The following is a 24,878-nucleotide window of genomic DNA, read 5'->3' on the forward strand; positions in this document are numbered from 1 at the left end:
ATATACTAACTTATTCTAAAATAATAGTCTTTCTTCTTTGCTCATATACTAACTTATTCTAAAGTAATAGTCTTTCTTCTTTCTCTTTATGAATTAAAATTCTCCCATCCTGTCTCTCCTTTCCTTAAATCCTTTTCCTCCTTTCTAGGTGACCAATGGTCAGAAATGGTTCTAGAAAAACAAATTTCTATTGAGGTTATATAGATAATTCAGATAATTCTCTCTTATCACCTAATTGCAAAACAAACTTAAATTATTTTATAGAAGATCTTGAAATACACAATTACCTAGGTGATTTCAAATACAAAACCAGGGGAGTGGAAGGGCTGGTTTTACTTTGAAGACTGTTTTACCATTCATCAAAGCACAGGATGAAAAGAAACTACCAGGTCATCTTTGTTTAATATTTACCCAGAAACTCAAAGTAAAAATGGTAATAATTACCTTCTTTCATTCTGAGTCTGTGATACTTTTCCAAACCAGTAGTTATATAATCACATATAAATGAATGTTGCTTAACGAGAGAAGAATACAGATTGAATTGGACAAATTTTTCCAAAGAAGACATACAGATGGCTAAGAAGAACATTAAAAGATGCTCAACATTATTAATTACTAGAGAAATGAAAATTAAAACAACATGAGATATCACCTCACACCTGTCAGAATGGCTGTCATCAAAAGGGCTATAAATAAAAAATGTTGGAGAGGATGTGGAGAAAAGGCAAAGATTGTACACTGTTGGAGATGTGAATTGGTGGAGAAGCAATGGAAATCAGTATGGAAGTGTCTCAAAAAGCTAAAAATAGAACTACCAGATGATTCAGCAATTCCATTACTAGGTATAAAAACCATAAAAAAATGAAAACACTATTTTGTTTTTTTTTTTTGGTTGTTTTTTTTTTTGAGCTCACAAATTTATTTTAGTAAAACCATTTAGAGGTAAAGATATATTTATAATGTGCACACATATATATCCAGAGATCTAATAGTTTCATTTTAAAACTCAGTCATGAATTAGATATTACAATATAAAACTTGTCTTTGTCTTTCTGATTAGATCACTTAGTATGAGAATATCTGTTTTTGCTTATGTTGCTACAAGTGATATTATGTTTTTTATGGCTGAATAGTATTCCATTGTATATATGTAACACATCTTCTTCATTCATTTATCTTTTGATGGGCATTTAGTTTGTTTCTTGATTATTGTGAATAGTGCTGCAGTGGACATAGGGGTGAATGTATATTTTTTATTTATTTATTTTTTATGTTCATTTTTTTATTTTATTTTTTTTAATTTTCCCACTGTACAGCAAGAGGATCAAGTTATCATTACATGTATACATTACAATTACATTTTTTTTCCCCAACCTTTGTTCTGTTGCAACATGAGTATCTAGACAAAGTTCTCCTTGCTACTCAGCAGGATCTCCTTGTAAATCTATTCTAAATTGTGTCTGATATGCCCAAGCTCCTGATCCCTCCCACTCCCTCCCCCTCCCATAAGGCAGCCACAAGTCTTTTCTCCAAGTCCATGATTTTCTTTTCTAAGGAGATGTTCATTTGTGCTAGATATTAGATTCCAGTTATAAGTGATATCATAGAGTATTTGTCTTTCTGGCTCATTTCACTCAGTATGAGATTCTCTAGTTCCATCCATGTTGCTACAAATGGCATGATGTCATTCCTTTTTATGGCAGAGTAGTATTCCATTGTGTATATATACCATCTCTTCTGAATCCAATCATCTGTCGATAGACATTTGGGTTGTTTCCATGTCCTGGCTATTGTGAACAGTGCTGCCATGAACATGCAGGTGCATGTGTCTCTTCTAAGTAGAGTTTTGTCCGGATAGATGCCCAAGAGTGGGATTGCAGGATCATATGGAAGTTCTATGGATAGGTTTCTAAGGTATCTCCAAACTGTTCTCCATAGTGGCTGTACCAGTTTACATTCCCACCAACAGTGTAGGAGGGTTCCCTTTTCTCCACAGCTCCTCCAGCACTTGTTATTTGTGGACTTATTAATGATGGCCATTCTGACTGGTGTGAGGTGATATCTCATGGTAGTTTTGATTTGCATTTCTCTTATAACCAGCGATGTTGAGCATTTTTTCATGTGTTTGCTGTCCATCTGTATATCTTCTTTGGAGAAATGTCTATTCAGGTCTTTTGCCCATTTTTCCATTGATTGATTGATTGGCTTTTTTGCTGTTGGGTTGTATAAGTTGTTTATATATTCTAGAGATTAAGCCCTTGTCGGTTGCATCATTTCAAACTATTTTCTCCCATTCTGAAAGTTCTCCTTTTGTTTTTTTTGGGGGGTTTCCTTTGCTGTGCAAAAGCTTTTCAGTTTGATGAGGTCTCATGGGTTTATTTTTGCTCTAATTTCTATTGCTTTGGGAGACTGACCTGAGAAAATATTCATGATGTTGATGTCCGAGAGTGTTTTGCCTATGTTTTCTTCTCGGAGTTTGATGGTGTCCTGTCGTATATTTAAGTCTTTCAGCCCTTTGGAGTTTATTTTTGTGCATGGTGTGAGGGTGTGTTCTAGTTTCATTGCTTTGCATGCAGCTGTCCAGGTTTCCCAGCAATGCTTGCTGAATAGACTTTCTTTTTCCCATTTGATGTTCTTGCCTCCCTTGTCAAAGATGAAGGGACCATAGGTGTCAGGGTTTATTTCTGGATTCTCTGTTCTGTGCCATTGGTCTGTCTGTCTGTTTTGATACCAGTACCACACTGTTTTGATGACTGTGGCTTTGTAGTATTTCTTGAAGTCTGGGAGAGTGATGCCTCCTGCTTGGTTTTTGCTTCTCAGAATTGCTTTGGCAGTTCTGGGTCTTTTGTGGTTCCATATAAATGTTTGGATTGTTTGTTCTAGTTCTGTGAAAAATGTCCTGGGTAATTTGATAGGGATTGCATTGAATCTGTAGATTGCTTTGGGTACTATGGCTATTTTTCCAATATTGATTTTCCCAATCCAGGAACATGGAATATCTTTCCATTTCTTTACATCTTTGATTTCTTTGATGAAAGTTTTATAGTTCTCGGCATATAGGTCCTTTACCTCCTTGGTCAGGTGTATTCCGAGGTATTTGATTTTGTGAGGTGCAATTTTAAAAGGTATCATGTTTTTGTATTCCTTTTCTAGTGTTTCATTGCTGGTATAGAGAAATTCAACTGACTTCTGAATGTTAATCTTATATCCTGCTACTTTGCTGAATTTATGAATCAGTTCAAGGAGTTTTGGGGTTGAGTCCTTCGGGTTTTCTATGTATAGTATCATGTCATCTGCATAGAGTGACAGTTTGATCTCTTCTCTTCCTATATGGATGCCTTTTATTTCTTTTGTTTGTCTGATTGCTGTGGCTAGGACTTCCAAAACGATGTTGAAGAGCAGTGGTGAGAGTGGATATCCCTGTCTTGTTCCAGATTGGAGTGAGAAGGCTTTCAGTTTTTCCCCATTGAGGATTATAGTTGCTGTGGGTTTATCATAAATGGCTTTGATTATATTCAGGAATGTTCCCTCTATACCCACTTTGGCGAGGGTCTTGATCATGAGTGGATGTTGCACTTTGTCAAATGTTTTTTCTGCGTCTATTGAGATGATCATACGATTTTTGACTTTTCTTTTGTTAACGTGGTGTATGATGCTGATTGATTTGCGTATGTTGAACCATCCTTGTGAACTTGGAATGAACCCTACCTGGTCATGGTGTATAATTTTTTTGGTATGTTGTTGGATTCGGTTGGCTAAGATTTTGTTGAGAATTCTTGCATCTATATTCATCAATGATATTGGGTGATAGTTTTCTTTTTTGGTGGTATCTCTGTCTGGTTTTGGAATGAGGGTGATGGTGGCATCATAGAATGTCTTTGGGAGGATTCCTTCTTCTTCAACCTTTTGAAAGAGTTTCAGGAGGATGGGCACCAGATCTGCTTTGTATGTTTGATAGAATTCACCTGTGAAGCCATCTGGTCCTGGACTTTTATTTGTAGGGAGTGATTTTATGACCTCTTCAATTTCATTTCTAGTGATCGGTCTGTTCCGTTGGTCTGTTTCTACTTGATTCAGTTTTGGCAGGCTGCAAGATTCTAGAAAATTGTCCATTTCTTCCAGATTGTCAAACTTGTTTCCGTATAGTTGTTCATAGTATTCTCTTATGGTTTTTTGTATTTCTGCAGTATCCGTTGTGATTTCTCCTTTTTCATTTCTAATTCTGGTTATTTGGGTTCTTTCTCTTCTCTTTTTAGTGAGCCTGGCCAGGGGTTTGTCAATTTTGTTCACCTTTTCAAAGAACCAGCTCTTGGTTTTATTAATTTTCTCTAATGTTTTTTGAGTCTCTATTTTATTGATTTCCTCCTTGATCTTTATAATTTCCTTCCTTCTGCTGACTTTAGGACTTTTTTGTTCTTCTTTTTCTAATTCATTTAGGTGGAGGGTTACGTTGTCCATTTGGGATCTTTCTTCTTTTTTGAGAAAGGCCTGTAATTGCTATACATTTCCCTCTGAGCACTGCTTTCGCAGCATCCCATAGATGTTGAGAGGTTGTGTCTTCATTATCATTTGTTTCAAGGTAGTTTTTAATTTCCCTCTTGATGTCCTCATTGACCCACATTGGTTTTTTAGTAGCATGTTGTTTAGTCTCTATGCAGTAGGTTTTTTCTCTTTCCTTTTCCCATGGTTGATTTCTAATTTCATGGCCTTGTGGTCAGAGAAGATACTTGAGATAATTTCAATGCTCCTAAATTTATTGAGGTTAGCTTTGTGTCCCAATATGTGGTCGATTCTTGAGAATGTGCCATGAGCATTTGAGAAGAACGTGTATTGTGATTGTTTTGGAGTAGTGTCCTGAAGATATCAATGAAGTCTAACTTTTCTATTGTTTCCTTTAGGATCTCTGTTGCTTTATTGGTGTTCTGTCTAGAGGATCTGTCCATTGATGTGAGGGGGGTATTAAGGTCTCCTACTATGATTGTATTCTCATCAATATCTCCCTTTGTTTCTGTTAATATTTGTTGTATGTATCTGGGTGCTCCTGTATTTGGGGTATATATGTTGACGATAGTAACATCCTCTCCTTGGATGGATCCCTTAATCATTAAGTACTGTCCTTCTTTGTCTTTCTTTATGTCTTTTGTTTTAAAGTCTATTTTGTCTGATATGAGCATTGCAACTCCTGCTTTTCTGTCTTGTCTATTGGCATGAAATATTTTCCCCCACCCTTTCACTTTCAATCTATATGTATCTTTTGTCCTAAGGTGAGTTTCTTGTAGGCAGCATATTGAAGGTTTTTGCCTTTTTATCCACTCAGCCACTCTGTGTCTTTTGATTGGGGCATTCAGTCCATTGACATTTAAGGTGATAATTGATAGATGATTATTTATTGCCATTTTGAACCTCATGTTCCAGTTGATTCTATGGTTCTCCATTCTTCCTTTCTTTTTTTTTTTTTTTTTTTTTGGTTGGAGGGTCTCCTGTTATTATCTTCTGGAGTTTTTTTATTTTTTCATTTTTTGCGAATGCAATATTTGCTTTTGGCTTGTGGTTGCCCTGTTTTTTAAGTATGCTAACCCCTTCCCATAATTGTGTGTTTTAGCCTGATGATCCTGGAGGTTTGAACACTTCATTACTATACTAAAATTAAGAAGAGAAACATAGAAACAAACAAACAAAAAGGGTCTATTTATTTCCTAACATCCCTTGCCCACATTTTATGGTTTTGATGACTCTTTTTAATTTTTTCTTTTTAATTTTATTTTGTTTGAGGCCTGTTTATGATTAAATCTGTATGCTGGCTTATTTGAGTGACTGCTCTCTGATTTCAGTTTCCTCAGTCCTAGTTCTTCCTCTTCTTCTTCTTCTTTTTTTTTCTTTTTTTTTTCTTCCCTTTCCTTCCTTTCTTTTTGGTTTAGAGAAGCCCTTTCAGTATTTCTTTTAGCCTGGGTTTTGTGTTGCTTTATTCTTTAAGTTTTTGTTTGTTGGAAAAAATTTTTATTTCCCCTTCTATTTTAAATGATATTCTTGCTGGATAGAGTATTCTAGGTTGCATATTTTTTCCTTTTAGCACTTTAAATATCTCTTGTCATTCCCTCCTGGCCTGTAGTGTTTCTGTAGAGAAATCAGGTGATATTCTTATGGGGGTTCCCTTGTAGGTAACATTCTGCTTTTCTCTTGCTGCCTTTAGGATCCTCTCTTTATCACTAACTTTTGCCATTTTTATTATGATGTGTCTTTGTGTGGGTCTATTTGGGTTCAATTTGTTTGGGGCCCTCTGTGCTTCTTGTATCTTGAACTCAGTATCCTTTAGATTTGGAAGTTTCCAGCGATAAGTTCTTCAAATATTTTTTCCATCCCCTTATCTTTTTCTACTCCTTCTGGAATTCCTATTATGTGTAGATTGGCCCACTTTATATTATCCCATATGTCTCTTATATTGCTTTCCTGTTTTTTGATTTGGTTTTCTGTCTGCTGACCTGATTGGCTGACTTCCATTATTCTATCTTCCATATCACTGATTCATTCTTCTGCATTATTCATTCTGTTTTTACTGCCCTTAGTTCAGTTTGCATCTCTGCAAATGAATGTTCTAGTTTTTCCTGGCTCCTCCTTATATTTTCTAGTTCCTTTCTGAGGGTGTCTGCATTACTGTTCATATCTTCTCTTCATTCCTTCAGTATTTTCACTATTTCTCTTTTGAACTCCAGGTCTGTCAGACTGCAGAGATCTGTTTCATTGTTGACTGTTTTAGGTGAGTTCTCCTGTTGGTTTGACTGGGGGTGGTTTCTCAGCTTCTTCATCTTGCTTGTTGTTTTCTTTCTCCTGAGGGTGTTGTACTCTCCGTTATCGGGCAGTGTTTGCCTTGTCACTGCTGGGGAATATTTCCTGAAGGCTGGCGTTGTTGGTCAATCTTTTTTGAGGCAGTGTGGCTTTTCTGGAGTGTTGGTGGGGCTAACAGGGTCTCTTTGAAGCAAAGCAGGGCTTCCTGAGGGCAGACAGTACTGGGAGGTCCACACTACGATGGTAGCAGATTTCGCTTGGTCATGCAGAGCTTGCTCTGGTGTTTTTAGGCTGTGGGGTTCTTGCAGGGGGTAGGTGGTGTTGGGCAGCTGTTCCTCAGGAGTGCAGCACCCCCTGGGGGCTGGAGCAGCTATCTGGGTCACTGAGAACCAAGGAGGCTCTTCCCTAGGGCAGCCCAACTCAGAAGGACGGCCTGGGAATTTAGGCAGATCTTTTCAGTCTGGCCAAGCTTGTTTTTTTATAGCTTTTCTGGGCTTCAGGGGGTCCTGCCTGGAGCTGGCAGTCCTATGCAGCTGATCCATGAGATCTCAGCACCCCCTGAGGGCTTGCGCAGCTAGCTGGGCCACTGCCAACCCAAAGACTCCTGCCCAGGGCAGCCTGACTCAGAAAGACCATCTGATAATTAGGCAGATCTTTTCACGGCCTGGCCAGGCTTGTTGTAGCTTTTCTGGGCTGCAGGGGGTCTTGCCGAAAACACTATTTTGAAAAGGTATAGGTACCCTTATGTTCATAGCGGAACTATTTACAATAGCCACAACATGGAAGTAACCTAAGTGTCTATCAACAGATGACTGGATTGAGAAGATATTTTATATATTTATATATATTATATATGTTATATATAATATATATAATATATAAGGAAATAATACACATCCAAGAGAATGAAATTCTGCCATTGGCATTACCATGAATGGACCCAAATAATATTACACTTAATGAAATAGACAAAGATTAATACTGTGTATCACTTATATATGGACTCTAAAAATTAATACAAGTTAGTGTATATGTGAAACAGAAACAGACTCACAGATATAGAATACAAATGTGTGCTTGCCAAAGGGGAGAAAAAAGAGGGGAGAGGATAAATTAGGGGCAAAGGATTAACAGATAGCAACTACTAGGTATAAAAGAGATAAGCAACAAAGAGATACTGGTAGCACAGGGAATTATGTCCATTATCTTGTACTAACCTGAAATATAATCTGTAAAAATACTGAATCACTATTGTGTATACCTAAAACTAATATAATATTGTAAATCAACTATATATCATTAATATATCTCAAGAAATTACATTTGCATTAATACAATAGCACAGGCTGTTTTACCTTGTGGATATGGGACAAAAATTAAGAGATAAGTAAGCTGTGTATATCCTTATTTCAGAGAAGTTTCAGGGAAGTGGCATTATATAACTGTGCAAATAATTCAAACAATAAGTGTAATTTGCATGATTTGTGTGTCATTTCCAGGCTAAGGGAGCAAAAAAAATCATGATATCATTCAAAATCATGTTTTTTTCTTTTTTTAAATGGAGATAAAATTGACTTGCAATATTGTTTAAGTTTAAGGTGTCTGGCATATTGATTTGGTATATTTACATATTAAAAAATGATTGTCTTTTGAGCAATAGATAAAAACTCTATCATGTCATATACTTTTAATTTCCTTCATGTGGTGGGAATAATAAGGATCTAGTCATGGCAAGTTTAGCATTTACAGTATTGTTATCTATAACCACTATACAGTACAATGAATCCCCAAGACTTACTTATCTTTTAGTTGTAAGTTTATACTGTTTAACAACTTCTATTCATTTCCCAAACCTAGAGACACTGATAATCACCAATCTACTCTCTGTTTTTATTAATTCAGCTTTTATAGTTTTCATATATAAGTGATATACAGCCTTTGTCTTTCTCTGTCTGATTATCTCACTTAGAATAATGTCTTCAAGTTTTATTCGTTTCCACAAACATAAGAATTTCCCTCCTTCTCATAGATGAGTAATATTCATATATATATATATATATACACATATACTTATTGTGTGCATATAGATATACATATATATTTTATATTTCAAATTTTTAGTTTTTTTATCCATTCATCCATTGAAGAACACAGGTTATTTCTTGGTTATTATAAATAATGCCGCAATAAACATGAGAATGAATATATCTCTTCAATATCCTGTTTTCATTTCCTTTTGATACAAACCCCACTGTAGAATTGCTGGATCATATGGATGTTCCCTTGTTAATTATTTTGAGGCAACTCCAAGTTTCCTTTAGCTGTTTTCTATAGTGGTTGAACCAATTTACATTCCTACCATCAGTATGCCAGTGTTCCCCTTTCTCCACATTCTCACCAACACTTGTTATCTCTTTTCTTTTTGGTGATGGCCATTACTAACAAGTGTGAGGTAATATTTACAGTGGTTTTGATTTTCACTTCTCTGATGAATATGTTGTTGAGCATTTTTTTCCTGTACTTTTTGGACATTTGGATGTATTCCTTGGAAATATGTCTATTTAGTTACTGAACATTTTAAAAATTGGATTTTGTTATTATTAGTGTTATTGAGTTATATGCAGAAGCTTTGTGTTTAAGGCCAAGTGTTTCAAATAGTGCAGATAAAACAATAGCACTTTGTTGATCTGAGTCCTTGAGTGACAGTGTGCAATGGAGTCCTCCAGGTAAAATATGTAGTGTGAGCAAGAAGTGAACTTGTATTAAGACATCGATTTTGGGGAGAGGCTGATTTTTACTAGAGTGTAACACACACACATGGACACACACACACACCTATTATTGCATTCAATTCTTATTTTGCCCCTCTACTCCAGGGTAATATCAGAACCAACCAGCTAATCAGATTAACAAAAATCAGACATGAAAAAACACAACACAAAATGCAGATTGTAATTTGAATATTTGCAAGTATAATCGCAGAACTATTTAATAAATGCAGAGTAATCTGATACTTCAATATGTTTTATAGTAGGCCAGATGCATATGATGTAAAGACTGTCCTCCTGAGATTTATTTCGATATTTTCTACAATTATATTTGTAAGCAATTATGATATTCTACACAGTACATATATATGTAATTCCAAACATTTCAAATAACTGTATTATGAGGAATTCTTCCTATTCATAAGAAAAAACATTTTTTTATCCAGGAAATCTGCAATATTTCTTGTGATTTTTCTGATGCTGGGTAAACATGAAGTGAAACAGAGCTTTTATCCATACTATTCTATAATGATCATTGTTTTATCACATTTATGTATGAATATAAACAATAGTTTTGACTAAAGAGAAAAACCTATGAAAATGAAAGTTACAACTCAAATGTGAATGTTTAATATATTTATATTAATGTCCTTATAGTAATTTCTTAACTATTCTTTTAAGAACTGGATATACCAGAGAAGTTACTATGGAAATAAATCAGATGAATAAGATTAATAAAATGAGTAAGAAATAAATGATTGTACTGAACTTGCTTGCTTCTACACATGCACAAAATATTTAGATGTATTGATATGAATGCAAAGTCTTTACATTTTCTCATGTGCTAAAATTTTAAACTTTCTACTTTTTTTTCTAGACTATATACCTTAGTACAGGAAAGGAATTAAAGAACTGAAAGGACAGTTGACATTTTTAAAAAGCTTAAATGGTGCTATTCTGTAGAATACAGTTTACAGCAAAGTTGGAACAATGAATAGGACCAATAGACCAATAAAAAATGTACATATAGACCTAAAAATTAAAAAGGCAGAGAGTTAAATTCAATTTCAAATCAGAATTTTCCAAATATTCTATGTACATTAGCTACTTAGAAGGTGGACTCATTTTCCCTCATGTCTACATTTCTTGTAATTATGGAATGCCAGTAACTGCTGCCCAAAAGTATCCTTACTCTAAGAAATACATTTCATTTGTTTTGGTGCTCTTGGGTTTCACAAAGTTTAGCTTCACCAGCCCAATTGTTCCCATCTAAACTAAAGTGCATAAGAGGGGGAAGATGAGGAGGAGGGCAAGAAGAAGAATGAGAAGAAGAACATCAACAACATCAATAACAGCTACTACTATAACAAAAGAACAACAACAAAAAAAGAAGAAAAATAGCAAAGTTCTAATTCCTTCTTACTTTATTGCTATTACCCATTATGATTGCATTCTTTTATCTCTGCACAGTGAGATTTGATCAAATGTGATTATAAAATAGATTAATTAAAACACATAAAATTTCTAATCATGAACTGCATACTTACTCCTTATTTGCTCATTCAAATAGAGTGACTTGCAGTATCTATGAGATTGTTTTAAATATATTGCACTAAAAAGGAATTAAAAACTCCAAATAATGAAATACAATATTAAATTAAATATGTTTGAATATTAACTTGGTGTACTACATAAATGTTCAAATGATAACTTGAAGACTTGAATGAGAAAATTAAAATTATAATAATTAAAACCCAACTTCCTCAATCATCTGTAGAGTTTTGATGTCCCCTTTAATTAGTTTTACTTGATGCCATATTTCATTAAGCTAGAAATCCTGGGAGGGTACCTTGCTAGGTATTAGTTGATTAATACACAATGTTCATATACTGTATGCTAATTTACATTTGTGAAAAGTTAATTATCAATCTCTAAACATATTTTGATAAATATGACTCCATGAAAGTATTAATTTTTAGTGCAATTTAAATAAATATGGATGAATTTTCCAAAACAAAAAACTTTGTCTCATTTTGAATGAATGAGCTTTTTATTCTTTCCAGGTACATGTTGAATATTTATCAAGAGCACAAAAATATTGCAGTAAATTAAAGATCTCTTTGATTATAGAGTTTAATTTTGTGCACTAAAAATCCTTTGGAATGTTAATAGATCATGTTAAAATGTGGGTTTTTTTTAGGAAAATCACAAAAAATGATATCAAAATCATAAAATTTGAGGAAGGAAAGTGAAAAAATCTAGACTCTTATTTTCTTATTTTTTTATTTTTTTATATTTTTTGTTTTTAAGGACACACCCACAGCACATGGAGGTTCCCAGGCTAGAGGTTCAATTGGAGCTGTAGCCACCGGCCTATGCCAGAGCCACAGCAATGCAGGATCCAAGCTGCATCTGCAAACTATACCACAGCTCACAACAACACTGAGTCCTTAAACCACTGAGCAAGGCCAGGGATTGAACCTGCAACTTCATGGTTCCTAGTTGGATTCGTTTCCACTGTGCCACGATGGGAACACCCTAGTCTTTTATTTTTTTTTTTAGACTGAGCAGTGTCTAAAGCATGCAGATATAGAAAGTAGTTAACAAAGTTGAAAAACAAGGCAACAACTAATCAAAACCAAACAATACATTCATAAAAACTAAAAATAAGAGGAAACAAATAAAATGATACCATCCAACCAAAAAAAAAAAAAAAGAAAGGAACAAAGGAGAAACAGAACCAAATGGAAAAAAGAAAAGTTTACAATGGTAATCCATAAGTATCAATAATTAACTCAATGGACTGAATGCTCCAATCAAAAGACACAGACTGGTAGACTGAAAAAAAAAATAAGACCCTACAATGTGCTGTCTATAAGAAACTAACCTTAGGGCAAAGGACACATATAGATTGAAAGTGAGAGGATAGAAAAAGATAATTCATACAAATTGAAATTACAGGAAAGAAGGAGCTGCAATATTTATATCAGACAAAATAGACTTTAGAAGAAAGTCCATAAAGAAAGACAAATAAAGACACTATATAATGATAAAACAATCATTCAATAAAAAGGATATTACATTTGTCAATATATATGCCCCTAATATAGAAGGACCCAAATACATACAACAATTATGAACACACATAAAAGAGAAGTCAATATAAATAGAATAATAATAGGAGATATTAACACCCCAATCACTCCAATGGACAGATAATCTAGACAGAAAATAAATAAGGAAACAGAGATCTTAAATGACAATAGAAAATTAGACTTAATTGACATTTTCAGGACATTATATCCAAAAAAATGAAAATACATATTCTTTTTTTTGTCTTTTTTTGCTATTTCTTGGGCCACTCCTGCAGCATGTGGAGATTCCCAGGCTAGGGGTCCAATCGGAGCTGTGGCCACCGGCCTACACCAGAGCCACAGCAAAGTGGGATCCGAGCTGCATCTGCAACCTACACCACAGCTCACGGCAACGCCAGATCGTTAACCCACTGAGCAAGGGCAGGGACCAAACCTGCAACCTCATGGTTCCTAGTCAGATTCATTAATCACTGCACCACGATGGGAACTCCGAGAATACATATTCTTTTCAAGTTCACATGGAGCATTCTCAAGGATTGACCACATACTGGGGCACAAAACTCACCTTGACAAATTTAAGTGTATAGGAATTATTTCAAGCATCTTCTCTGACCACAATGGCATGAAATTAGAAATCAACCACAGGAAAAGAAATGAGAAAAAAAATCCTGACTACATGGAGAATAAACAACATGCTACTATAAAACCAATGGGTCAACTCAGAAATCAAAATAATAATTAAAAATACCGCATGACAAGGGCAATGAAAACACAACCATTCAAAATCTATGGGATACTGCAAAAGCAGCTCTTAGAAGGAAGTTCATAGTGATAGAGGGCTTCCTCAAAAAAAAGAAGAAAAATCTCAAATCAACAACTTAACCTGCCAGCTAAAAGAATTAGAAAGAGAAGAACAAATACAACCTTAAGTCAGCAGAAGGAAGGAAATCATAAAGATCAGAGAAGAAATTAGTAAAATAGAGGTTTAAAAAAACAGTAGAAAACATCAATAAGGTTTTTTGAATGGTTAAACAAAATTGAGAAACTTCTGGCCAGATTCACCAAGAAGAGAGAATGAACACAAACAAAACAAGAAATGAAAGGGGAGAAAACTCAATGGATACCACACACACACACACACACACACACACACACACACACATGCACACACACAGGAGAATACTATGAACAATTATATGCCAACAAATTTGACTAACTAGAAGAAAGAGACAACTTTCTAGAGACAAAAAGCCTGCCAAAAGTGAATCAAGAAGAAATAGATCATTCAAAGTGTCTGATTGCTAGAAATGAAATTTAAAACATACCCTACAAAAAAAAGTCCAGGATCAGATAGCTTCACAGGTGAATTCTACCAACATGCAAAGAAGAACTTTCTCCCATACTTCTTAAACTTTTCCAAAAGATTGATGAAAGAACACTCCCAAAGACATTCTATGAAACCACCATCACCCTAATACCAAAACCAAAGATATTACCAAAAAAGAAAATTATAGTCCAATATATTTGATGAATATAGATGCAAAAATTGTCAATGAAATTTTAGCAAACTGAATCCAAAAACAAATAAAAAGAAGGTCCTACACCATGACCCAGTGGGATTCATCCCAATTTCACAAGAATGGTTCAACATATGCAAATCAATTGTCATATACCACGTTAACATACAAAAGTCAAAAACCACATGATCATCTCAACAGATGCAGAAAATGCATTTGACAGAATGCAACATCCATTCATAATTAAAACTCTTACCAAAGTGGTTATAGAGGGAAAATACCTTAGCATAATAAAAGCCATTTTGACAAATCTACAGCCAATGTATTACTCAATGGAGAAAAGTTGACAGCCTTCCTACTAAAATTTGGAAAAAGAGAAGAATGCCCACTCTCAACACTTTTATTCAACACAATATTGGAAGTCCTAGCCACAGCAATCGGACAAACAATATAAATAAAAACTATCCACAGTGGAGGAGAAGAGGTAAAATCGTCACTCTTTTCAACAGGTAAAATTGTCAGATAACATGATACTATATATAGAAAACCCTAAGGACTCCTCACAAAACCTATTCAAACTGATCAATGAATTCAGCAAAGTAGCAGGATACAAGGTTATTTCTTTTTAATATTCTCTTGTCTTTCTGTGTTTTCTGATATTAATTCATCCTTGTATATGATACCATTTTTGTCTCTGCTCTAAGCATATCAATTATATTATTATTTTTTTAATTTATTTTCTTTCTAAAGTTTGAAAATACACTTATAAATAATCTACATTCACATTCAAATAACAGTTTACTGCTTCATGTCAAGTGTAGGTACCTTATAAGAGTGTACTCCTATACACACACACACACACACACACACACACACACACACACACGAGAGAGAGAAAGTTCATGCGCTAAATATATCAGAGACTTTAATTTTCTTAGTGTCATTTTTTTTGTCTTCCTTATGGTCCTTGAGTTTCCTAAGATCTTCTTAAACAGGGTCTTACCCTTACCGCTCTTTCAGCTGTAATCCACTTTCATTATTCTATTATATATTATATATGTATGCATATAAATAAGGAGGCATGCAGAACTCATAGCACAACTTTTAACCCTAGAGGAGTTCTTTTATTTTTTTTCACATTTTTTTTTATTTTCCCACTGTACAGCAAGGGGGTCAGGTTATCCTTACATGTATACATTACAATTACATTTTTCCCCCAGCCTTTCTTCTGTTGCAACATGAGTATCTAGACAAAGTTCTAAATGGTATTCAGCAAGATCTCCTTGTAAATCTATTCTAAGTTGTGTCTGATAAGCCCAAGCTCCCAATCCCTCCCACTCCCTCCCCCTCCCATCAGGCAGCCACAAGGAGTTCTATAAGTTGTAATAGATTAAGGATCTCAAAGCATTTGATCACTTCATCTAGCAATGCCACAAGCCCCATAAAGAGGCTTTTCAAAAATTGGTTTGCTAGTACTTTTCCATTCTCAATTTTCCTGTGAAGATGCAGAATTCAATGAAATGTAGACTATAGCCCACTGGGTCTCTACCATGACTGTAGAAATATATCATTATAGCTTCCATTATTTTGTTTCCAGACTAGCAGAGCATTCAAAAAGATAGTCATAACATTAATGTAATTTATAATTATAATGAGATAAAATTAGTAATCCATAAAAATAGTCAAAATATAAAAAGAGTAGTTTAAAGAATATGGATATTTATACAAATGTCAGTTTAAGTTATTGTTATGCCATCTTAAAATTGTGTGATCTTGGAAAAGCAATTAACCTCACTGACTATCATTAAAATTATCATTTATAAAGAATATGCAATGATATATACTTTGTAGTAAAATTTTCATCTGTAAAAAATATGCAATGATTTCTTCTTTATAGTATTGCTGTGCTCAAAAAATTGTATATTAGACATGTATCATTAAGGTAAATAGGAAGGCTGAGTTGAGATATCAGAAAAAGCCAGGTAGACAAAAATAGGTAGAAAAAGTAGGAATTCAGTGGAATAGTTTTGTATAACTTATATTAGTAGAGATTATTTGAAACAAGTGTTTACCTCATTTAAGCAAAATCATATGTGGGCAGCCTGCTCTCTTTAAGTGGCAAAAAAATGGCAAAAAAGAGTAACATCTATGCAATAATGGCTGTGTCCTGCTTGCATACATAAACCTGAAGGTGGTTATGTTGCTCACATATTTAAGGAATGATTGCATTGTAAAATGACTAAAATGCCCATAGAAAATTATGTCTGAAGGAAAGTTCTTTCTAAGAGTAAAAATTTGTTTTTTAATTCTTTTTTTATTTATTAATTTTCTTTTTACAATTGTACCTGCAACATATGGAAGTTCCAGGGCTAGGGATTTAGCCAGAGCTGCAGCTGCTGGCCTGCACTACAGCTGCAGCAATACTGGATCTGAGCTGCATATGTGACCTATGCCACAACTTGTGGCAATGCCAGATCCTTAGTCCACTAAGCAAGGCCAGGGATCTAACTCACACCCACACAGAGACAACATCTGGTCTTTAGTCTGCTGAGCCACAATGGGAAGTCCTCTATGAGTAAATTTTTAAAAAAATTCTTGTGAAATAGCAGAATGGAATTTCTGTGAAATGATAACATATGTCATCATTGTTAGAACCTGAGGAAAGCAATGAAAATAATTTAAAAGGTATGTTATAATAATAAAATTCTGAAAGAAAAATTATAAATACATCAACTAAAAATAAAAAATAAAATTAAAAAAAAAAAGGAGTTCCCATCGTGGCGCCAGTGGTTAACAAATCCAACTAGGAACAATGAGGTTGCGGGTTCAGTCCCTGCCCTTGCTCAGTGGGTTAACGATCCGGCGTTGCCGTGAGCTGTGGTGTAGGTTGTAGACGTGGCTTGGATCCTGCGTTGCTGTGGCTCTGGCATAGGCCGGCGGCTGCAGCTCCGATTGGACCCCTAGCCTGGGAACCTCCATATGCCGCGGGAGTGGCCCAAGAAATAGCAACAACAACAACAACAACAACAAAAATAAATAAATAAATAAATAAATAAATAAATAAATAAAATTGACTAGTTTTCCATAAAATTGTCTGAAAAAAATGCATTAGTATTATGGAAATGAGAACTAAATTTTTTTATTTATTTTCGTCCTTTCTAGGGCCGCACATGCGGCATATAGATATTCCCAGGCTAGGGGTCTAATCGGAGGTGTAGCTGCTGGCCTATGCCAGAGCCACAGCAATGCCAGATCTGAGCCACGTCTGTGACCTACACCACAGCTTACAGCAGTGCCAGATCCTTAATCCACTGAGCAAGGCCAGGGACTGAATCTGTAACCTCATGGTTCCTAGCTGGGTTCGTTAGCCACTGCGCCATGATGGGAACTCTGAAATTTTTATTATTTTTAAATGAAATAGACAAAATTGAATAATTAACCAGATACATTTGTTTGAAATGCCAAATAAACCTATGTAGTACATTCCATGGTGGAACAATTATGTTTACTATTTTACTTATAATACCTAACACAGTTCTTGCTGCATTTAGACATTCAACAAAAGTTTATGAATAGGAAGAAGTAAAATATATATAATACACAGAAATATTGGAAAATATGACTATCCCCTCTATTTTAAATTAACTTTTAAAATAAACTTTATTTTTGTAGCAGTTTTAGACCAATAGCTAAAACAGAGCTGAAAATACAGAGCTTTCCTGTGTAAATCCCCTAACCACAGACACGTGCATAACCTCCACCACTACTAACATCCCCTGCCATATTTGCACATTTTTTATATTCGATGAACCTACACTGACAAATAATTATCACCCAAAGTTCATAGTTTAGCTTAGGGTTCTCTCTTGGTGGTACAATTTCTATGGTTTTTGATAAACATATGACATGTATACATAATTATGAAATCATGCAGAGTATTTTCACTGCTCTAAAAATCTGTGCTCTGCTTATGCATTTATCTCCCTTTCTAAACTGCTGGAAAGAGCTGATATTACATTGTGTCTTTAATTTTGTCTTTTCCAGATTGTCATATAATTGAAGTCATAGAGTATGTAGCTTTATAATATTGGATTATTTCACTTATTAAATTGTAGTCATGGTAAACTTTTCCTGACTTGATACCTCATTTTTTTTAACAGTGAATAATATTACTTTGTGTAAATGTACCACAGTTAATTGGTCTATCTACTTAAGGAGATCCTGGTTGCTTCCAAATTTTTGCAATTATAAATCAAGCTGATATATATATCCAAGGAGAGGTTTTTGTGTAGACCTAAATTTTCAACTCTTTGGGTAAATACCAAGGATTGCAATTGCTGGATCATATGGTAAGACTGTGTTTTGTGCAAAACTGCAAAACTGTCTTCCAAAGTACCTGTATGATTTTGCATTCTCACCAGCAGTGCATGGGGATTCTTACTGCTCCACATCCTTGCCAGAGTTTGGTGTTCTATGTTCTGGACTGTAGTCACTCTAATAGATGTGTAATTGTACCTCATCATTGTTTAATTTGTATTTATTTGATGACATATCATGTGGAACATATTTATATATGCTTATTTCCATCTGTGTATATTCTTTAGTGAGGCAAATTCTCAGCCATTTTGCTTCAATGACTTCTTTTACTTTCTTTTTGTTCTTGTATTCCAATTATGTATATATACTTTCTTTGGTTTCTCCAAAGTCCTTGGATATTCTGTACCCTTTTTTTGGTCAGTCTTATTTCTCTTTGCTTTTCTGTTCTGGACATTTTTTTTAACATATCCTCAAGTTTAAATATTCTTTCTTCAGCTGTACATAGTCTATTAATGATCCAATTAATGGTATAATTCATATTTGTTATACAGATTTTTTATTTCTAAAATTTATTTTTATTCTTTCTTAGAATTTCCATTTCTGCTTACATTACTCATATATTCTTTCATATTTTAAATTTTTTTTCTATTAAAGTCCATAGTAGAGTATAGAAATTATTTCAAGTATCTTCTCTGACAACAATAGCAGGAATTTAGAAATCAACCACAGGAAAAGAAAAGAGAAAAAACTGACTACATGGCAACTAAAAAACATGCTACTAAAAAACCAATGGGTCAATGAGGAAATCAAGAAGGAAATTAAAAAATACCTTGAGGCAAATGATAATAAGACACAATGACTCAGATTCTATGGGAAGCTGCAAATGCAGTGCTCAGAGGGAAATTCATAGCAATACAGGCCTTCCTCAAAAATGAAGAAAAATCTCAAATCAACAACTTAACCCACCACCTAAATGAATTAGAAAAAGAAGAACAAACAAAATCTAAAGTCAACAGAAGGAAGGAAGTCATAAAGTTGAGAGGAAATCAATAACATAGAGATTTAAAAAACCATAGAAATAAATCAATAAAACCAAGAGCTGGTTCTTTGAAAAGGTAAACAAAATTGAAAAACTTCTGGCCAGACCCACAAAGAAGAGGAGATAAAAAACCCAAATAAACAAAATAAGAAATGAAAAAGGAGAAGTCACAATTGATACTACAGAAATAAAAAAAAATGAAAGAATACTATGAACAATTGTTTGCTAACAAATTTGACAACTGACAAGAAATGGACAACTTTATATAGAAGTACAGCCTGCCAAAACTAAATCAAGAGGAAATAGATTGACTGAACAGACAGATCCCTAGAAATGAAATTGAATATGTCATAAAAATACTCCCTACAAATAAAAGTCCAAGACCAGATGGCTTCAGAGGTGAATACTACCAAAGATACAAAGAATAACTTATACCTATCCTCCTTAAACTTTTTCAAAATGTTGAAGAAGGAACACTCCCAAAGTCATTCTATGATGCCACCATCACCCTCATTCCAAAACCAGACAAAGATACCACCAAAAAAGAAAACTATCAGCCAATATTTTTGATGAATATAGATGCAAAAATTCTCAACAAAATTTTAGCCATCCAAATCCAACAACATATAAAAAAGATTGTACACCACAAACAGGTGGGGTTCATCCCAGGTTCACAAGGATGGTTCAACATATGCAAATCAATCAATGTCATATACCACATTAACAAAAGAAAAGCCAAAACCACATGATCATCTCAATAGATTTAGAAAACACTTTGGACAAATCCAATATCCATTCATGATCAAAACTCTAACCAAAGTGTGTAGTGAGAGAACATACCTTAACATAATAAAAGCCATTTAAAACAAACCCACAGCAAATATAATACTCAATGAAGAAAAGCTGAAATCCTTCCCATTAAAACATGGAAAGACAAGGATGCCCACTCTCACCACTGTTATTCAACATAGTACTGGAAATCCTAGCCACAGCAATCAAACAAAAGAAATAAAATATATCCAAATAGAAAGAGAAGAGGTAAAACTGTTACTATATGAAGATGACATGATACTCTACATATAAAACTGTAAGGACTCAACCCTATAACTACTTGAACTGATTAATAAAGCAAAGTAGCAGAATATAAGATTAACATTCAGAAATAAGTCACATTTCTGTATACTAACAATGAAATACTAGAAAAGGAATACAAAAACACAATACATTTTAAAATTTCACCCCAAAAAATCAAATACCTCTGAATACACCTGACCAAGGAGGCAAAAGACTTATATGCTGAGAACTATAAAACATTTATCAAGGAAATTAAAGAAGATGTAAAGAAATGGAAAGATATTTCATGTTCCTGGGTTGGAACAATGAATATTGTAAAAATGGCCATACTACCCAAAGCTATCTAGAGATTCAATGCAATCACTATCAAAGTACCCATGACATTTTTCACAGAACTAGAACAAACAATCCAAAATTTAGATGGAACCACAAAAGACCCAGAATTGCCAAAGCAATTCTGAGGAACAACAACAACAAAAATAGGGAGCATAACTCTTCCAGACTTCAAGAAATATTACAAAGCCACAGTCATCAAGACAGTGTGGCACTGGTACCAAAACAGATATACAGACCAATGGAACAGAATAGAGAACCCAGAAACAAACAGAGACACCTATGGTCAATTAATCTTTGGAAAGGGAGGCAAGAACATAAAATGGGAAAAAGTCTCTTCAGCAAGTGGGGCTGGGAAACTTGGACAGCTGCATGCAAATCAATGAAACTAGAACACACGCTCACACAATGCACAAAAATAACCTCAAAATGGCTGAAAGACTTAAATTAAACATAAGACAAGACAGCATCAAACTCCTGGAAGAGAACATAGGCAAAACATTCTCTGACATCAACCTTACACATGTTTTCTCAGCTCAGTCTCCCAAAGCAACAGAAATAAAAGAAAAAATAAACTGGTTGGACATAATCAAACTAAGATTTTGCACAGTAAAGGAAACCAAAAAGAAAACAAAAAGACAACTTTCAGAATGGGAGGAAATAGTTTCAAATGATGCAATTGAAAAGGGCTTAATCTCTAGAATATATAAACAACTTATACAACCCAACAGCAAAAAACCCAACAACCCAGTGGAAAAATGGGTAAAAGACCTGAATAGACATTTCTCCAAAGAAGACATATGGATGGCCAACAAGCACATGAAAAATGCTCAACATTCCTGATTATTAGAGAAATGCAAATCAAAACTACCATGAGATACCACCTCACACCAGTCAGAATGGCCAATATTAATAGGTTCACAAATAACAAATGCTAGAGGGGGTGTGGAGAAAAGGGAACCTTCTTGCACTGTTGGTGGGAATGTAAGCTGGTACAACCACTATGGAGAACAGTATGGAGGTACCTTAGATATCTATACCATATGACCCAGCAATCTCACTCTTGGGCATATATCCAGAAAAAACTTTCCTTAAAAAATTGCATTCACCCACATGTTCATTGCAGCACTATTCACAATAGCCAAGACATGGAAACAACCCAAATGTCCATCAACAGACAATTGGATTAGGAAGATATGGTATATACACCCAATGGTATACTACACAGCCATAAAAAAGAACAAAATAATGCCATTTTTCAGCAACATGGATGGAACTAGTGACTCTCATCCTGAGTGAAGAAGGTCAGAAAGAAAAAGACAAATACCATTTGATATCACTTATATCTGGAATGTAATATATGGCACAAATGAACCTTTTCACAGAAAATAAATCCATGGACTTGGAGAATAGACTTGTGGTTGCCAAGCAGGAGGTGGAGGGAATGGGACGGATTGGGAGCTTGGGGTTTATATATGCAAACTATTGCTTTTACAGTGGATTAGCAATGAGATCATGCTCTGTGGCACTGAGAACTATGTCTAGTCACTTACGATTGAGCATGATAATGGGAGAAAAAAGAATGTATATATGTATGTGTAACTGGGTAACCAGGCAGTACAGTAGAAAAAAAAATTGTATTGGGGAAATAACAATTAAAAAAAAGTCCATAGCTGAGTTCTCTGGTGGCCTAATGGTTAAAGAATTGGTACTGTCTTTGCTGTGCCTTGGGTTCAGTCTTTGGGCTGGGATCTTCTGCATGCCATGGGTGCAGCTGGGCATAATGTATATTCTAGGGAAGTGGTACTGTGGTAAATAGCCTCTTAGACATATAGTAAGGTGCAAGAAAATGAAGTATTCTATGAATGATTAGATCTCAGTCTTTTAGTGACCCTAGGCCCTGGACCATGAACATCAGTAGTGCATTTCAGTTTCCACCACCCCCACTTAAGTGGCACATAATGGCTAAAGGGGGCTGGAGTTGGGCATTTCCTTTTCCTTGCATGGAATACTAGAATGTACTAATATTGATTATTTATCTTTCCTCATGCCGTTTGGCTCCTATAAATCCCATAGCTTATGCTCAGGTAAATAGTTTCTCTTAGGGCAGCCTCCTTAGGAAGAGCAGAATACTCTTGTGTATTTCAAAATGGCTACTTTCAAAGGGGGAAACACAGGGGATTTTTACTTTCCAAGGTCTGTGGAAACACAAGAGAATTTTTCTCTGATCTTCACTGTGAGATTCTGATCCAGCTTACAATAGTCCTCATGACTTGGCTCTTGGGGAGTTCTCAGACTTGTTCACACTAAGCTTCTAGTAATTCAATTACAGTTTAAGTTTTCTTACCCTGATAGTGATTCGTATAGTGGTTTCTAGTCATGGGAAGGAGCCCTTTTTAAGTTGTTCTCTGTATCTAACTATTTTTTTCCTCTGATTTGGGGGGCAGCAGTTCGTCCTGTGACCTTATTTTCTGATGAATCTATGATGAGTTTTTGATTTTCAACTTGTTCACATTTTAACTTGTTAGGACAACATCCTTATATGCCAGACTGAAAACCAAAACATAATTTCATTAACTTTTTACTTAAATTATCTAGTTGTAATTCATAGTCTTGAGTGGAATATTAGCATCTACTCTGTGAATCTTTGCAAAGTATCTTTCAGTAATTTTTCTTAGAGGAACTAGTACTATCAGAAAAAATTACCTTGTGTTAAATATGTATAAATTCTTATTTTATATGCCTTTATTCTTAATTGTTTCCAACTCAGTGCCTATCACAGTTTTATATTATATAGTTATATATAAATATGTATATTTATATATGTATATAAAATTGCTGACATTGAATACCTGAAGTTTTTTCTTGTGAAAGTCACTGTTTTGTTCTGTTTGGTTTGTAGTGTGAAAGATACAAAAATAAGGAAGAATAGATATATATTTCTTAAAAGCTTGAAATCATGTTCTACACTCATTTCGTATTTCCCACATTTAGAATCGGGCTTGTGAATGTCTATAGACTTTCTTACTCTCCTTTAAATGCTTATACTTTTTTAGATGGAATTAATGTGGCTATCAGAAAACAATCTAGAACTCAAGTCAAAGCAATATATTCGCAAAAGATAGATTTCACAGTAAAAAAAAATATCAATATGACTCAGAGGTAAACATACTTCCCTATATTTATTTACACACCTTAGATTCCAAATCATGAGTTAAAATTCCACTTTGTTCTCCATTATATCCCAAGAGGAAAATGTGTTGCATTTTAAATGCCTTTAGTCTTTAAAATTTAAATATTTTTCTAATGCCAGTTTTTAAAATCTTTCACAAACTCAATTTGAGTTACCCAGACTACTTATTTAATGATAATAAAATGTTCCAAGTTTACATAGCAAACCATATTTTGATATAAAGTAAATGTGTAGTTAAAATAACAAGTTACAATTACTAGTTATATTGTCAAATTGTATTGTGTGTTCTTATGCTGGATAGACAAGGGTTTTTGAAAGAAATTTCAATACCAAGTCCTGTGTCAGAAGTTCAACAACAACAAAAAACCTTTTTAATGATTACCCTAAAATTTAAGGAAATGAAGGGCAGACATATTTTCTCAACTGAACTCAATTTTCTTAAACTAGAAATTGAATGCATTTGATACTGCATTCCTTATCTAGGCCACTACAGTGCAGTATCTCTTATCAGGAGAACCAATGCTTCTCTGAATATCTTCCTCAGGGATATATATTCCACGGCTGGTATGCGGGGTAGTATTGATGATTATTTAATCACTTCATGTATATAATTTAGGAAGGGAGAAAAGCAATCACTTAAAGTGTGATGAAGATCAATGGTAACATCTCTTTTAATTCTTATGCTATGGTCTGTGTTCTGTCTGCTTGGCTTACCAGCTGCTGGAGATATGATTTACAACACGTACAACTGTAATAGAA

The sequence above is a fragment of the Phacochoerus africanus genome, chromosome X (assembly GCF_016906955.1).
Source record: "Phacochoerus africanus isolate WHEZ1 chromosome X, ROS_Pafr_v1, whole genome shotgun sequence".
Lineage (NCBI taxonomy): Eukaryota > Metazoa > Chordata > Mammalia > Artiodactyla > Suidae > Phacochoerus > Phacochoerus africanus.